General features: G+C 39.9%; 2 protein-coding genes across 2 annotated transcripts in view; both read right to left on the reverse strand.

Moving 5' to 3' along the window:
* PHACTR3 (phosphatase and actin regulator 3) overlaps window positions 1-16,082 on the reverse strand; it is a 258,190-nt gene that overhangs the window by 197,336 nt on the left and 44,772 nt on the right. The gene's annotated exons all lie outside the window — the stretch shown is intronic.
* TUBB1 (tubulin beta 1 class VI) overlaps window positions 1-16,082 on the reverse strand; it is a 481,315-nt gene that overhangs the window by 29,026 nt on the left and 436,207 nt on the right. The window lies entirely within an intron of this gene.

Below are 16,082 nucleotides of genomic sequence, written 5' to 3' on the forward strand. Positions count from 1 at the left end.
TGGCAGTCTTGTATGGTTCATTTTGATCTTCAGGAAATCATCACCTTTACCGTTGAGACCCAATGCAGTGACTGGATTTTAGAATTAATTCTAAATGCACGTATTCAATTAGGAATCAGTCCCGTGAAACACACTGGGATTGACATCAGCATAGTGATATCTGTTCATAGGACTGCATTTTAATAGAACAAGCTGCCTGCAAGCTTACAAATGGATCCCCTTATTATTGCACTCTAGCTGCAAAACTCAGTTCATTTTGTGTCTTGGCATTTTCATTTCGCCTGCACCAAGGCACAGAGGATCAGACTCACATTCCAGGGTTTCTTCCTTCTTTTGTTGTGACCTTCAACTATTAAAAGCATCATCCCAGCAAGCCTTTTTAGCTGTTAAGTTATATAAAAGATTAGGGAAAAGGTCATTTCCTCACTCTGTGCAACAGAATGGAATAGAAAATATTCCATAGTATGAACATGAGACACAGTGGTGGTGTGACTCCAGCTTGAGTATTAGACAAGTCTACAGAGATGCAAGTTCAACCAACTATACCAGAGAAAGTTTGGTTGATCTATGCCCAGGATCCTCCATCATACCATGTCATAAAGTGACCACCTAAAACTGTAAAATTGCAGGAGCACTGCACTGTAACATCAGAATTTCATTAAAATTCTCTTTACTTTCAAAGCAGGTTGTTTTTTCATCAAATTAAATGAGAACAGTAGAAGAATATTGGAGGTATTTACTGCCTATAAAGACTAATGTAGGCTAGTGGAAACACTGCGAGGTTGAAAATGGGAGGACTTCACCAAATCTAACAGCGGTGGCTCTGTTGCATTGCTTGTTGTGTGTTCAAGCCAGCTGAGTGGTGAATGCATATAAGGAAAGCTGATTATCCACTTTCACATGAAAACACAGAGGATGTAAACACTCTGATGACAGAAATAGGGAACTGTCCATGCTAACTAGTGTCAACCTTCATTAACTGATGCTGGAAAATGTGAATGACTTGAAAAGATATATTGCTCAATTGGTGTGTACCATCTCCAGGGAATACCTAAAGTGGCATCCTTCCTGTTTTATGTATTAATTTTTATTTAATTTTTACCATTGCCTTTCCATCCCTAAAGGCACTGAAGTTGGCTAATAAAGATTGACACTGTCTGTTGGATGCACATCCTTCAGCATCACTTATAAATTAAGTCAGCTTTCTCAACTACAGTATGTTGGTGGAGTTAAGAGCCAATGGGGACATATCGCCATGGTGGGTGTCAATGCCCAATTAGTCATTTTTGTCAAAATCTTTTGAACGAATCAGGAAATCACTCAGCAATCTTTGACAGTGAATTGTGCTGGGAAATTTCAGTTCCTAAGGGATATAGAAACATTTCATTCCTGTTGTAGCTTTTGTTTGTTTTTATTACTTGTTTTCTTTTTAATTCTGCCATTTCTTCCCCCTAAGATTTGGTTATTTCATTTTTAAAAAGCTGTTTAAAAAAATAAATAGGCAATATGGAAGAGCTCCTTTTCATGTTATTATCATATATACTTTCTTTTTTAATAAGGACTATCGCTGGACTAACGTTGAACTAACATTAACTACCACATTTACAGAGAAAGCCAATGGCTTGTAAAAATAGCAATGAAGTCTTGTGGCCTCTTAATAGCTGATATGTTCATATGTTCATACCTGAACAGGGGTATCTCCAGGGGTAATCAATCACATCAAAAGGGTGGGCATAAATGAGCTACTGGATCCCTGCCCTTTTATGCCCATATGATGTGTATGATGCAGCTTACAAGGGGGAGAGGCTTTGATTGCCTGGTCATGCCTACTGTTTTGACATTACCAATCACCCATGCAGATGCTCCTGCATCTGAATTAGGATTCTGTGGATTCTATTCATGTTATGTGATGCATGGAGTATTAAAACACACACATACATATCAATGCATACACACAAACCAAATTAGTTGTACTGATACTCGTATCTCACTATAACACTGATGAAGTGGATGTGTTGATTTGCACCACATCTACTGCTTCCTCACTCTGATGTTTTGATGTAGAGGCAAAGGTGCCAGACTAGAAATTGGAAGACTGTGAATACTAGTCCTCCATTACTCAAAGAAACCAGGTGGGGGACTTTGGGGCAGTCACTCTCTCTCCGCCCATCCCATTTCAAAGGGTGGATCTTGTGGGGCAAGCAGGAGGACCATTATGGGTTGTACAAAATAAAGGCAGGACCTAAATTAAATATGATGATTTTTATGTGATACTGTATGTGATTCCACTACAAATGCAGCAGTTCACACCTTTGTGTGAGAATATTGACTCCAGCAGTTTTCAACGATCATTAGAATTTTTTTTTAAATTTGAGGTGTTCTGTATTTCCCTTTTACAGCCAACTACAAAGACCAGTTGCATCATGGGCCAGGAGTAGCAGTTCCTGCAGGTGTAGGAGAGGGCAATGGGGGGTCAGAGAGGTGTAAGCAGTGTTACAACATCATGATGCAAGCCCTGCCTCTTTTCTACATGCACTGCAATGTCATATGCACCCCCAAACGAGATGAAGCCTGTGGATGCCACTCCCCAGAAGAAAGCAGTTTTGTATGCCCTGTGTCCATTTACACCTCCTTTCTCCTTATTCCCTCAACAGGACACATCATTTATTTACAGTGGCATGTGGTGTCGCAGCTACTAAATACTTGGAGGGGTTTTATCAAATATGCATCACTGACCCAAGGCTGACATGGCTCTTGAATTAACTAGCATTTCATCAATAATTACAAAGTAAGGTTTCCAGAGTGTTGATGTTCCTCATAACCTCTAGAAGAAACATGAGACAAAATTTAAGGCATGTGTTTAAAAGGAGGCTAATACAGGAAGGAGGGGCCACCTGACTAGTGACAGGCTAAACAGCTGCCTCAGAAGTAACAAAGGCATTCTTCATCCTGAAGGGAGAGATGAGAGATGGGAGCTACACTGTAAGCAACTGATAATGTGCTTCCCTAGAGTCCTTGCAATAAGGTAGGGTTTGGGGGTTTCCCAATGCAACCGGCTTACAGGGACTCAGCATAGTTCAGCTCTCGGCCTCTTTTGCACCTTGCTCATACTTTTTGCAACATTGAATGAAGGGATGGGTGGGGTTGGAATGTTTTGCTACTTTGGGAACAAAGTCAACATTCGGTCTTTCTGCCTGGAGGGCAAGGGAGGGTAATGGCTGAGAATAAAAAGACAGCCCAGCCCAAGGATTAATAAGAGGCTTTGAAAAAATAATAATAAAGTCACATGATGTTGTCAACGATAGGGTCATGCTGGCAGAGCAGAAAATATCCAAGACTGACGTCATCAGAGAAATTCCCATACTGTGTTTATGCATCTAGGCTTGCCCTTGATACTCAGTTTTGTTTTTGTTCTTTTTAAATAAAATCCTTCAGTCTAAGATCCAGGTATTACTTCCTATGTAGAGCTTGAAAAAGATCTTTTCTGTGTCAGTGCCCTCAGATACTCACTGCTGAGGATTTCAAACCCAGCTATACTCCCTAAGCTTGAAATGCGATTCCAAGTAGGCAAGCATGTGCAAGCCACATAACAAAATTCACAGGAGTGTGTGGCATAGGTTTTGCTACATGGACAATGCACAAATATTCTGGGATGAAAGCAGGGGGAGCAAATGGAGTCATAGGAAATATTTCAGTGGAGTCATTTCTCTCCATGCTTATTCTTTTATGCACCGGAATTTTGTTTTATTTTGGGGGGTTTTTTGGTCATCCCCTCCCCCCGCCGCCAATTTCTGGGCTTTTGGAGGTCTTGTTAATTTCATTTCCCACTCATCATGATCTCATTTCATGTACTGTTGTTTCTTTGTCAGACACAAAGGAGAATCCAGCCTGTCTTCCCATGCCAAATTGCTGTGCTGCTTTCAGCATTTTTCTAATCAAACACCCTGAGCTGTGACATTTGCCAAGCAAATTCATACATAATGAAGAAAGGATCCCCATTTTGTAAGCAGATAAATGGTAGGGTGGCAGTGACAGCCTCTGATTCCTTCTAATTGCTTCATATTTCAGATTGGACCATTTTTAGCCTTAGACCCCTTTGCACATTATTCCAAGCATATCAACAAGACTCCACTATGTGGCACAGACCAGGTTATTTGCAGGACTGTCTACAGTAACTCCAGGTACAGTATATTGTCCTGTTCCACACACTGTTCCAGGTTGGACATTCTTCAGGTCCCTTCTCTGTGCCAAGGAATGAATGAATATCTTTGTTACGGTCTTTGACCAGCCTTTACAATAAAAGAAAATAGTTTAATCCAACAATTCATTGTCAGGAAAAAGAAAAACAATAAAGGGTGAAACAATATATCTAATTAAAAGTTTTGCGCAATTGTATAACTTGATTAAAATATTTGGCCACCTGGTGTGTGAGTGTAGAGTCAGCATCCCTTTAGAAATAAACGTAAAATCTGTCCATGTGACCCACAAATTTAGAAATAATTGGGGAGATCAGAGCACGTCTTGGGCCATCATAAAAAGGACACTGCATGAGGACACAGGAAAGAGTTTTTACCTCCCGGCATCCACAAGGGCAAAGTCTCTGCAAATAAGGAGTCCCATGAAATCTTCCTGCCAGCAGTGCTGAAGGGAGGGCATCAAAGCGGGATCTGGAAAAGGCCCATCTATAATTGCTTAGGATTAGATTGTATAGATATCCTACAGTAGAGGGTTTGCGGTTATCTAGAATTTGACGATAGAATTTGGGAGCACTGGCAATATTCATTTTGGCAAGCAATGTCCCTAATTCTTTCTTTTATTATTGATTTGGCCTTCTCCAGGGTTAATTGGCCTAAATATTCAGGAGAGAAGCCAAGACTGTGCCAGTGTCATTTGGCTGGATCTAGGAAGCCTCCCTTTTCTGTGGCAGCAGCCACCCTCTGGAATAATTTCCCCTGAAAATTTAATTGGTCCCTTACTCTGCTAGCCTTTCATATGGCATTAAACACCTGTTTTTCCCCTGGGCATTTGGGACAGGATGTAAGATCTGCTCATCTTGGGTGATGATATGACAGTGGTTTGACAGTTGGATTATATGCTTGGGGTTTTATTATTATTATTATTATTATTGATTGTTGCTTTTTTAATGTCTTGTTATCCATTTTTAGCTTCTGGTGAGTGGACAGCAATATAAAATGATTACATAAACAAACAGTGATGGTCTAAGCAGTGTATGTTTAGCCTGTAAAAGAGATAACTGAGAATAGATATAATAGCAATCTTCAAATATCTGATTATTTGAAGTGGGAGTGAACTTATTCTCTACTGCTTCAGGGGACCAGAACCAGTGGGTTAGAACTACAAGGAGGAGGTTCAGAAGGAACTTCCTGACAATATGATCTATTAGCTAGTGGAAGAGGCTGCCATATGAAGGTCTGTAAACAGAATTACTGGAAGTCTTTCAAAGAAGCTGAATGATCATCTGTCAAGGATGTTTTAATGCACAGGGGGTTGGACTATCTCAAGACACATTCCAACTCATCATTCTATGTATTTGTGCTTCCAGCAGTTCATGTCAGGCTCTAGTTTTTCAGCTGCAAGAATTTTTCTTAATATTATATTCATGAAGTGTCTTGGATATCAACTTCCATAATTTACATGATAAGTAGGGGTAGTGAGAATTGAAGTCCAATACAGAGGTGAGCATCAAGTTAGAGAAGGTTGAGAGGTCCTGTTTACAACAATACCAATGCTTTCTTAAATTACCTGTAAAAATGCCTGAAAAGGAATCTGTTAATTCAAGTGGCTTACAACAGTGGAAAATAAAAAGTGAATTATCATAGAATAATTGAATTTGACATATTGTAAGGTACCTTGGAGATCATCTCATCCAACCCATTGCTCAGTGCATGAATCTACTACTGCATATCACACCAGATGACCATCTAGTCTCTATTTAAACACCTTCAGCAAAAGAGAATCCACTACCTCCCGAGACAGGCTGTTCCACTTGAACAGTTCTGACCATTAGGACATTTTTCCTGATGTCCAACCAAACTCTGCATCCTTGTGATTAAAGCCATTGCTCTTTATTCTGCCTACCAAACCAATGCTGAACAATTCTGCCATTATCTAGATCTGCCATTGGCAACTTTAAGATGTGTGGACTTCAACTCCCAGAATCGCCCAGCCAGCCACATCTTAAAGTTGCCAAGGTTGAAAAACACTGGTCTAGACGACCGCCCCTCAGCTACTTGAAGAGAGCTCTCATGCTTTCCTCCTCACAACCTCTTATTCTCCAAGCTAAACATACCAAACACCTCTAACCATTCCTCATAAGGTTTTCCTTCCAGGCCCCTTATTAACTTGATTGCTTTCCCAGACATGCCGCTGTTTGTCAGTGTTTTCCCTAAAATGCAATGACCTGACCTGGATGCAATATTTTAGAGGTATTTTCATCAACACAGAACAGAGAGGAGCAATTGTGTTGATTCTGACATTATGCATCTGTTGATTTTGATATTATGCATCTGTTGATATGGTTCTAGAATTGCATCTGTTGTTGTTTTTTGCAGTTGCATCACACTAAATAGATGAATTCCACATTGCTATTTAAATATAAATATATTTACGTATTATCAACCAAGAAAATCCCTATCAAGAAAATCCCAGAGATAATGTGAGAAAAGGGAATGAATGAATGAATGAATGAATGAATGTGTATATATATATATATATATATATATATATATATATATATATATATTCATTCCCTTTATATATATATTCCTTTTATATACATACATACACACACACACACACACACACACAAAGTATATATTTCATATATATATACACACACACACACATATACATACAGTATGTATGTATGTATGTATGTATGTATGTATATATTCCCAACCTGTATTCCAATATGCAAAGCAGCTTCCAAGCAGGCTCTCTGTATGATGCTGCCTAAAACAGTTAAGCTTCCTTTGTAAAAATCTATTAAAGATTTATTTGGAGGAATACTAAAATGTCTAGATGGGGCACTTGAGACTGCTAGCAAAGTACTCATAATGAATTTATGAAGATAGGCAAAGGACAACCACATAAAAAAATGATAAACCCATTCATAACTCTTGCTTTGTGTGCTCAAGATCATTTCTCCAAGTCCTTCCCACATCAACCTTTTGCATCCTAATGAGCATCACTGGGAATAAGCCACTTAAAACTGTGTCAGATGCCCAGGCAAATTTGCAAATCTTATCGAACAGCTCTGATGCCTTCATTTGGAATATTGTGTTGGAAACCATGTTGCTTCCAATATGCTACCTTGGGCAAAGCAATATGCACTATAGTTGTTTTGTTTATTTTGTGAATTTAGACATCATACTGCCTGCAAGCAAAAAACAAAAAGAAGAAGACAGTTTGCACTGACCACCATCTGCCCTTCCTTCCACATCTATGGACAAATTCCATCATGATACTGGAAACTTTCCAGACATCAACCATATACCATGCATAGAGAACTTTATGCCATTGGAAGTTCACTCTCCCTTGATCTCATGAAGTATTAGTCTGCCAGGAATCAGCCATGCTTCCTCTCCCAGTGTTAATCAGGACCGAATCAACTGAGAAGAAATTTTGATTTAACTCACAAACAATGAAAAACTATTTGATTCCTCTAAACATTGGTTACATTAATCATTTACAAGTGGTTTCATGCAATGTTTTCTATCTATCATCTATTTATCTATCTATGACATAGTCGACATGAGCATGCTTGGGGTAAAACTGAGCGTTGGTTATGATTGTGCCATAAAGGCAAAATGTGCCTGAGCTGACAGGGCTGTCCTTACCACCAGCCAGGGAATACTGCTTGTGGCAAAGATCTAAGATTGAAAACCTAGTCTACATCAATCTCATTAAAATGTATTATGTGAAAGCATTATGCTTAACCGGGTTATTGAATTAATTCATTTTCTCAGATTGCACAATTCAGTGGCCCACAAATGAACCAAAGTGGATGCGTTTGCACAACACACACACTTACACACACCCAAACCCTATTCATGATCAAAGATCCCTACTCTTAGCATATCCTGCAAATAGATTCGCTAAGTTTTTACTTGACCTAGTTAAGCATGTTGTATGACCCCGTTGATTTTATTGGGGATCACTCTTTGAAGAAAATTCAGTTGAAACTTGCTGGCATGCTGTAAGATAACAAGACTTGTACCTCTCTGGTATGTGGGAACTAGTAATCTATTTTATTGGCTTGTTTTATATCAATATTGTTCTTCCCAGAAGAGCCGAGAATAGTTTACTAGAGAACAATAAATATATTCTTAAATAAAAACCATCACAATAAAACCAACAATGCTTAAAATCAGTAAAACCAAAAAAGATTAAAGCATAGTTCATTTGGAGGAGAAAAGAAAAAGGGAAAAAAAGCAATAGAATAGTGTAAAGACAGTCTAGTCCTCGAGCAGTAGTTATTCTACAAATGCCTGATTGAACAGACATGTTTTAGCTGTTTACTGAGAGAAGGAAATTTGGGGGTGAGAGGACAAGCTAAACATCCCTCAAGCAAGAGTTGTATAATTGGAGAAAGCCTTATTCCTGGCTACTTCAGTCTGAGCTAAGGCATCTGTGGGGGGAGGGAGGTCAAAAAGTCAAGATGGTGGCCACAACTGTGTGATTAAGCTGCCATCTTGTCTTTATTGATTCCCCTCCCCCTTGTGGATTCCTCTACTGTGAGGTGGACCCATTAATAGAATTATGAACAGGATAAGATGGAAGTCCTATGGGTTTTCAGAACTCGAAGGGTACAGAAAACCACAGGATGACACCAGAGAGATTTAATGATCATCCAGATTTTTGCAGTCCAAATCTGTTAGCTCTAGAGAAAAAGAGTACCGCATGGCAGCCTTCACCACACATTCCACTGACTAACCTTTCATCCTAGTCTTCTACCTTGAGGCTGATTTCAGATTGCAGATATGAGGCTAGAAGTGCATGGCCTTATTTTTTTTCTCCTTGTTTCTCTCCCCAGCCTGTGTTTCTAGAACATCTTATCCAATGAAAAGTTCTGAAGATGTCAAAAGTACGCACATTCTTTGGCGCTATGTTGGTTGATCTTGGAGTTGCCTTTATGGATGTTGATTTTCTTCTTATAAAACAATATGATTAACTTGTTTTATTTATTGATTTAGAAGTACGTTTTTGCACTGAGCTCTAGTTCACAAAAATGAGGCCAAGTCTACTTACTGTTTGTAGGGCTAATCAAATAAGCAGGAAGTTTCTTGAAAAAAAAACTCATACTAACCAGGAACACACAAGTTAACTTCAGGCAGAATCTAAAGCCTGACATCTTTAACCGTATATTATATTTAACCTTATATTATAAATCCCACTACATTACTACAGATTAGATTTCTAAAACTTACCTAATGTTCAAATATCTCTGTGCATATGTCTTTAATAGAATTGGTTGGAGTTGGGCAGCATCAAAATTAATAATAATAATAATAATAATAATAATTATTATTATTATTATTATTATTATTATTATTATTTGATAATGAATGTTGCAAACTCAACACATGATAGGCCTGCTAACATCCCTGGCCTTAGGTTGGGTGTCTGATTATTTATTTATTTATTTATTTTATTTATATCCCACCTTTATTATTTTTTTATAGATAACTCAAGGCGGGGAACATACCTAATATGCCTTCCTCCTCCTACTTTCCCCACAACAACAACCCTGTGAGGTGAGTTGGGCTGAGAGAGAGTGACTGGCCCAGGGTCACCCAGCCGGCTTTCAGGCCTAAGGTGGGACTAGAACTCAGTACTTGGACTGGAAAATCCCAGAGTGGGAACTAGACTGGTAAATCAAAAATGAATGAAGTCAGTGGCAACCCACTTCCATATTCTGGTCAAGAGAACGGCATGGATGCATCAAGGCAGTCATTGGTAGTCAAGCTCAACTCAAAACAAGCTTTACTGTTTTTAAGCAGAGCCACACAGCTAACCATAACATTCTAAATAAAAAATGCTGGACCAGGAGAATAAAATATTTTGGATTCCTTCATTGGCAAGGAGAAATCACCCGTCACTGAATTAATCCATTTTCTGGGTTCACAGGGTCAGCTGCACTGGACTTTCCAGTAATGATACCAAGCCTGACCATGCAAATAGCATGTACATAAAATCTGCAATATATAAAAAAATTCCCTTCTCACCCCTATGGGTGGTACGTGTCTTCCTTAATCCTGGGTCCTCTACCAGAGGCCTGGGAGTTTAAGGGTTCTGTGCAGTATCTTAGCTGTTCCCAGCACTGCACTCCCCTGGACAGAGGGCTCTGATGTTGCTCCTGGGATCTGTTGGAGCCACTCTCCCAGCTTGGGAATCACAGCCCCAAGTGCCCATACCACCACTGGGACCACTTCGGCCTTCACTTTCCACATCCTCTCTATTTCTCCTTCAGGCCCTGGTCCTTCTCCAGCTTCTCATACGCCTTCTTCCTGATGCTGCTGTCACTTGGTACTGCTACATCTATCACCACTGCTGTCTTCTGGTCCTTGTCTACTACCATGATGTCTGGTTGATTGGCTGATTGTCCAGTACCTGCCTGTCTGTATGGATCTGGAAGTCCCACAGGATATACAGATATACAGTGTGTGTGTGTGTATATACTGTATATATACACACACATACACATACACACACACACACACACAAACTTGAGGGAAGTAGGCAATCCTGGAAGCTCATTGATAGCTTCACCCACTTCCCAGCTCTATCATTTGCTGCTGCTCCTATTCATACGTTTCATGAATGGGTGAGCCAGACAAGCCCTTCCCCCTGTTGGCAACATTTTTCCTCCCAGAAGCCTTGGTTTTATTTTCACTAACGGCAAAGATACAGTGGCCAGCTGTACATTGGTACATTCACTGAACACATTGTTTTAACACCTCTTGAACTGTAGTTCATCTAGACAAATACTTCATTGGATATTCATTGATCCTTTGCATTTAGAAAAATAACTCTGTACCATGGAGACATTTTTCTCTTGCACCCTAAAGCACACCATCAGCTTTGCAAACCAATCCTTCTCCAGCTAACAGTTTATATTAGCCTGAATATATGAATCTAGGTCTTCTCTATTGTGGCACTTCCTTTTTCGAGTTTGGCAGATGCGATAATTGGAATTTTCAGGATGGTCATAAAGATGTACTGTACTTATTCAACTGAAGTAGCCTGACCCAATCTGGCATTCTTCTGGTGTGTCAGAACTTTAAATTCCCTAGCTAACTATAGGCCATACTAGCTGGGAATTCTGGGAGCTGCAATTTCAACATAACTGGAAGCTTAGGGAAGGCTGTGCTAGATTTTGCATAGTAACCCTAATATCCAGCAATATATTATTCTCAGTTGATAATATCCAGAGCCTATTTCAGGCAATTACTTCAGAAATTGGACCAAAAGCTGAAATAGTCTGACACCCACATGTTCTTGAAGGTGGTCCTATTCTTTCATCAGAATATACATATATATTCTGAGGCCTGTTAGGAGGAACCAATATAGGAATAACTTCCTTTTATCCCTCTGATTCTCAAAAAAGTCTGCCCAGAGCTAGAACCAACCTCCCTTATTTAAAATGTTCACTGATTCTGATGGCTGTCATGTTGATCGCTAATAAAGTGGTAGCAAAGGGAGGGGTGAAAAAAAAAACTGGCATACATTTGAGTGATTTTGACATTAACCATCTCTATTGTCAGAAATAAAAGCCTCCTTGGTTGAGCTTTATTTGTCTAATATCGCCTGGTGAAATGTCACCATTCGGGCAGAACAAACATTTACGGATCTTCCTTTGCACAGCCTCTGTACCCTTGAACACAGCAGAGCTGGAGGGGGAAGGGAAAATCCACAATTTGTTCCCTTGTGGGTTTCCATATGATAAATGCTTAAAAGCCCTTCACCGTTTTCTTTTCAAAGACTCATTACATTCTCTGGAGTCTAGACAGCTTTTATTTACATTGTGGACAATGGCTGGAGGGGTTTCGCATTTAAGCCAGGAAGATTGGGGTGGGGGTAGGGGGGGCTGTGCCTGTTGCAATGTGAAAAGTAGGATGATTTCAACTAGGCTTAAGAGCCAGATACTCTTTCTTCAACATCAAGTCCCTCCTGAAAAGTCTACCAAGGAACACCTCACCCCTACCAATTTTTTCTGCAAAATCTTTAGTTCCTGTAGCAAGCATATGTTCTCCCTTTGCCATTTTTTCACTGGATGTGGAAAAGAAGGAGAAGGAGGGGAAACAAGGAAATGTGATGACTCCCAGAGTCATCTAAGCATTGAAACCAAACCTGCCTCAAAAATTATAATTCATTCTAGTATTTTGTACGGCAGATGCCTCACTGCCATTCCTCCCACATAATTTATTTAACCCAGCAACAAAAGTCCCCTTCTCAAAAAGTTACTCTTTTTCCACCACCACCAGCAAACTGCAGCTGCTACTGTGAAGAAATGTCAAGAAATACATGCCACAGCTGTGGATCTGTGCCTTTTCTGACATTTTTCCAGCAGGATGAATTTGGTGCCCATCAAAACAACTCTTTCGTTCCTGCAGTGCCTTAAGCCATATTTTCTGAAAATCTCTCTACATTTCAGCTAGCCACTGCACAGAGTACCTTTAAAAGTAAATCTCTATAAACAGCCTCCAGCCATGCTTAGCAATGAATTTTTAGCTAGAGCCTCTCCTAATTATCTCCCACGTAATTATTAGTCTGGAAATTCAAGGTTGCCTCCAGATTGTAGACAACATGTTTCCAAATACCAGTTGCCCAGGAACAACAGTGTTAGGGACAATGTCTCTACCTTCTGCTTGTGTAAAAAACACAGAGGCATTTGGAGGTCCAAGATGAGAAACAAAATGCTGGACTAAGGTGAACCTTGCCTGATCCTGCAGGGCTATTCTTACATCTAAACAAATGTAGACAAAGAGCATTTTCAACCTTTCCCAAGTAGGTTGGGCAGAATTCTTTCTGGATGCACTACAAAAAAAACATGGGGTGGTAAAACATGGGGTGAAGCATTAAGAAGCAACAAGAAAGGGAACTAGATTTAACAAAATGCCAAATATGAGTCAGTGTGGTCTAACATTAAAGTTTTGTTAAGACTAGGATAAGCAAGGGTAAAATCCATGTTCAGCCATGATGGTAAAAATATTCCTGTGGGGATAAATGTAGAGGAAAGAAAGATTCTTATAGGGTAAAAATGTACTCTCTAAGTAATAAAATATAATTCTTTTCCTTCTTTTGTCATTAGGTTTTGATTTATATCTTTCCCAAAGATTGCTCGTTATTCATAAATGGAAGGAATAAAATGAAGAATTGAATTACTGGATAAAGACTGGAAAAGATAGACCTAAAGTATATCTTAACAAAAATATGTTTGGCTTATTCTATGCAACCCATATTTCTTCAGTCACAAGAACAAGTATGAAATATTGGCAGACTGGGCACACCTATTGTGTGGCTCACAAGAATCCCAGGCACTGAACAAATGCATCTTAAGTCCACTACTGCTCCCCTCTTTCAAATGTAGACCTGCTCCTGGGCTTTTTGTCTACTGACTCATCCTTGACATTTGAGAAAACACAGAAGCCAGGAAAAATAGCAAGTGGAATTCCTTAACAAAAGGAAGAAACAGATCAAAAACTAGAAGCAGCTTCAGAAAGGTGCAACCTTCCACATTGTTTTCTCACAAGACAGATGTCCCTCCCTGTCCTAACAGTCAGGAACCACGCTGAGACAAGGAATCGGTCTCTAGTGTTTATTACTGCTACATAAGACAGAAAATCCTAACAAACTGAAGAAGTGTGGGAAAACCCAGACAGATAAACCCCAAAAGTCAAGGTGGGTCTGTTCTGTGTCTCTTTGAATGGCTGCTTAACTCCTCAGTACTATGCATGCGTTTTCCCCCCTGGATAGGGGCCCCCTCCTGCTCACCATCAGTGCTCATGACCCTCCCTCCCTCCCTCCCTCCTTCCTTCCTTCCTGAAAGCCATTTTCCACCTAAGCAAATGGAGGCACCCATTTGGCACCCAACCTTGGCTGATCTTGGAAAAGCTAAGCAGAGTCAGACCAGTTCGTTCTTGAACAGGGGACCACTAGGAGATTCCCAGGCAAGACTGGAAAATGAAATACATCCCTCCTGGAAGACACCAATGATTTTTAGTTTGTTGCCAAGAAAAGTCCATCACTGCATCCATGTCATAACCAGGATTCAAGCTCCACTTGAGAGAACCTTCACCTCTATTTAAAATCACTGGTTCCTTTCTGCAGAAGGCCCAGGAAGCATCCTGCACAGTCCTTATCTCCCCGGTGCAGCAGAGGAGAATCCCGCCACCTTCTTCCACTTGTGGTGAGACGTACTTTTGCTAAGCATCACCTGGAGCTAAGCTAGAAGGAACTGCCACAGACATCCAGTACTCTCTGAGCTTAATCAATATGCTCCAGTGTTCTGTTGAGAGGTAATTCGACCAGCTCTTTGGGCTCCCTGCAGGCTGCTTTAAAAAAATGTCTCTGCTCATGAGCACCTTTTTTTCCCTTCTCTTTCATTTTTTTTTAATGTTATGGTCTTAACAAAGCTGTGAGGCTTGGGAACTGCTATGTTACTTGTGACAGAGGCAAGGGGGTAGCACAGCAAATTATTTTTGGATAACCTTGTTGTATGATTAATGTGGCCAGTCTCCTGACCTGAAATTCCTTTCTAAATTCCTGTCCCAGGGAAGAGTCTTTTGAAACAGAGATAACAACAACACAATAGGCTGATAGTCTTTTTTTAGACAAAGTAGTAAGGAAAAAGTCCATTGTCGTCCTCAGAGTTGAACTAAAATGTTCCCCCAACTCTTTGATGTCAAATATTTCCTACATTTCAATCAAACAGGCTGAATCTAAGGCTACTTGGGTGTTCTGTATTTGTCTGCTGGTAATTGATAATGTCGGTAGCTGTGCACTGGTATTTAGCATTTAGTTGCTTATAACTCTTGTCTGCAGTAATAGTTTGATGGTTTCTTTTTTTTTTTTTTAACACACAGCATGATACAGCAATGTTTCTCAACCTTAGCAGCTTGAAGATGTGTGGACTTCAACTCCCAGAGTTCCCCAGCCAGCCATACTGGCTGGGGAATTCTGGGAGTTGAAGTCCACACATCTTAAAGTTACTAAGGTTGAGAGACACTGCTATATAATATACTATTAGCTAAATGGCATGGGATGATCATTCATATTGATAGCTAACAAGCTACAGTGTTCAATATTTGTCAATAGTATGACCATATACCACAGTATTCAGTTATCAGCTTTCAGGCAACACTTTCTTGGAACTTACAGTCTGTGGAATATTATAGGAAATATGACTTTAAAAATGCATTACATATTTTCCATTTAAGTGGTAAATTAGAGAATTTGGAAACATCCTTTTCTTCTAAAGCATGGGTCTGCTTTGAGACCCATGCCAGAAAGCAGTGAGTGGGGCAAGAAGGAAACCTCAGTTTAAACTCATTTAATTTGTATTCACGTGCTGTTGAAATTAATTATAATTAACACAATTACCCTCCAGTCATGTATTTAATAATTGGATCAAATAATTGAAAACAATGCCTGGAGGTTTCTTGGGCTCATGTAGATCCTGAGGTCTTGGGTTGCACACACCCTATAGAAAAATATAAATTCTGAATGCCAAACTGGTTTGTTCAAAATGCATCCGCCTATGTGTTAACCGGCCCTAGACATCACAAGCACACAACACCTCTGCTGTGGGCCCTGCATTGGCAGCCAATAGGCTTCTAAGTTCAATTTAAAATCTTATTTTTAAGTTATAAAAACCTTAACCCTTTGTAATGGGCTGTGAGAATAACCATGGGAGAAAGAAGGAAGACACGCAGCCCAGACAACAGTCAGACAAGAGGTACCTCAGCCCACAGAAGGAACGGGGCTGGAGAAAGCATCTCAGAAGGGATCCTCCCTAGTTCTCTGGAAAGAAAAGGCAGGGAGGGGGGAAGTGCTTTCAG

The sequence above is a fragment of the Candoia aspera genome, chromosome 3, assembly GCF_035149785.1.
Source record: "Candoia aspera isolate rCanAsp1 chromosome 3, rCanAsp1.hap2, whole genome shotgun sequence".
NCBI classification, from domain to species: Eukaryota; Metazoa; Chordata; class Lepidosauria; order Squamata; family Boidae; genus Candoia; species Candoia aspera.